The sequence below is a fragment of the Alligator sinensis genome, unplaced genomic scaffold (assembly GCF_000455745.1).
Source record: "Alligator sinensis unplaced genomic scaffold, ASM45574v1 scaffold322_1, whole genome shotgun sequence".
Classification (NCBI taxonomy): domain Eukaryota; kingdom Metazoa; phylum Chordata; order Crocodylia; family Alligatoridae; genus Alligator; species Alligator sinensis.
Genome location: NW_005842154.1, coordinates 1,215,610 through 1,218,044, shown reverse-complemented (window position 1 = coordinate 1,218,044; position 2,435 = coordinate 1,215,610). Strand labels below are relative to the sequence as shown.

The window sequence follows — 2,435 nt, the reverse complement described above, 5'->3', positions numbered from 1 at the left end:
CTGCTGAAGGGACACAGCGCATGTGGGTACATGCAGCTGGACCCACACCCTTCTGGGATGTGTGGGGGCAGGGTGCTGGAGGCTGTAAGACTAGGCTGGTGCTGCCTATAAACAGTGGATGGACAAAGGCTCTCAGCAGCCCACATGCAGGTGGGAAAGGAAGCCTCAGGGGAGATGCCCCATAGAATGGGCAGAAGGAGGGAAGCATGGAGAGATGCTATAGCAGCATAGGGCAAAGCAGCTAGCAGCTAGGCTACCATGAGCACTGGTGCAGGGTGCAGAGGCAGCAAAGGAAAAGATCCCACTCACTGCTGTGAGGCCCTCTGGGCCCACAGCCCTGACCCACTGCATGGGAAGTAATGACTGGAGGCTCAGCCCTGCTTCAGCCCCTCTGCATCACTATGACTATGGTGCTGGTTGGGTGGGGCTCCTGTCAGTTCCTCCAGGACAGGGATGTGCTTGAGGGGGAAGTTGCCCTGTGGCCTTGTGCCACCACCTCAGCCACAAGCACAGAGGGGTGTGACCAGGACCTAGCTATGGAAAATTCATGGGGAGGGCTGAGCTGTTCTGTGTGTAGAAGCATGTCTATGTGAAAGCAAAAGTCATTCATCAACCAAAAGCCCATGGAAAGGCTTCCTCTTTTGCATTGTAAGGGAACACTTGTTCCCCCACTGACACTTGCTGCCTATCCCAGGAACCTATGACATCTCAGATGAGCTGGCTGGGGGCTGGGGACTGGGCCAGTCCTCTCTGTAACATACATCCTGCATCAGGGATGGGCAATGGCTTGTTCTTCCTAGGCTCAGACAGGCCCATTAACGGGTATGGGATCCCACTGCCCCATTGGTCAAGCACAGAGGAAGCTGGCTTTTCACTGTGTGGCCAGAATGGTGGGAACACATGAGGCCAGGCCTTCAGCCCTGAGCTACATGGATCCTGCACACTCATCTTATTCAGCTGTGCTCAAGGCAAAATGAAGCAGCTAGTAGAGCTTGCCCAAGGTGGCTCCTAGCAGTTCTGGGCCTGCCTTCTTTACTCCAGCATCTCTCCTTCTTCCCTCTTTGCAAGCCACAAGAACATCACATGTTTCCACCTCTCAGTTACACCTGGAAGCTGCTTATCCCTAATGCACCAGTGTGGGTTGCATAAGCTATGAACAGTCCCATTCCCACTCCCAAAGCAGGGACATGGAGACTGGACACCAGTTATGCTGTCGCCTGGCATCTCCAGAAGTGTGTTAAGAAGTGCAAGGGTAATCTTGTCTGGCTGGCTTTGCCTTCAGCAAAGCTGAGTGATGTCTGGCCCATACAAAAATAACTTGTCCAGCCATCTTCCGCAGCCCATAGGCAAGCATTTCATTTGACCACTGAACTTGGACCTCATGACCAACCACAGCTGCAACAGAACTTTGCCAAGCCCCCAACCTTAGCAACCACACACCTGGTACTGTTGGGACAAAGCTCCAGAGGGGACCCTACCTTCATGTGATTTTATTTTTGTGTACACTAGGGCCAAACCCAAGGTCCTGACTCAGGCAAACATTCCCTGAAGCCAGTAGCATTTACATGCACAAGATATGGAATGAGAGCTGAATTGGAGACAGTCAGGCCCTGTGCTGCCTGGTATTGCAAGCTGCACAGGGGCCTCGCCAGGCTGGATAGCGACCCAACCCATTGCACATGCCACCTGAGCCAAGTCTGGGGCCAAGACACCCCTTGTAAATAGTGCTGTAGCCCCTTGTGCTCCTTCCCCTGCCCCCAGGGACACTGTTTCAGGTGCTGGCTGGAGCCCCTGCTCTGCCGCCACCTCCCTCACTCACTCACACCCACCCACCCAGTCCTCGGCTGCATGTTCACACATTGCTGACCTGGGGTAACAGAGAGGCAGAGAACACAGGGGTCTCCAGCTGAACTGCCAATCCCCTGGGGACAGGAGGAAGCCCCAGGGCTTGAGGGATTTCTGCATCAGTGACAGCTCTGCAGGGGCAGCTGTTACCTGCCTGCATGAACCTGCCCCCTGCACCCCGCAGCAGGCTCCAGCCTTTTCTCTCTCCTGACTGCCTCTGAGCCCCATGTGAACCAAAGCTCTGCATTTACAGCCCCCTGGGCTGCAGGAAAGTCCAGGCCTGCGGAAGCCCCCTCTCCCTGGGCCAACACCCAGGGAGCAAAGGTCTCCAGCTCGCTCTCGGTTGGGACCCTGGGCAGGGCAGGATGGGCAGGGACCCACTGTCCTCGGGCTGCAGAAACAGAACAACACCCCGAAGGGACTAATCCCGGGACTTGCCCGGAGCAGGATGCGGAGGGGGCGCAGTGTTCCGACTCGGGTAAGGGGACCAGGACCTCAGACAGCGCCCGTTGAGCCACCCACACATTAGGCAGAAGAGACCTGCTGAGGTCGGCGAGGCCAAGGACCCGCCTCCCCCCGGGGCTCTCCGC

At 56.6% G+C, this 2,435-nt stretch overlaps 1 protein-coding gene across 1 annotated transcript in view; it reads right to left on the bottom strand.

The window, feature by feature from the left end:
- The window catches only part of ESPN (espin), a 45,680-nt gene that overhangs the window by 39,203 nt on the left and 4,042 nt on the right, over nt 1–2,435 (bottom strand). The window lies entirely within an intron of this gene.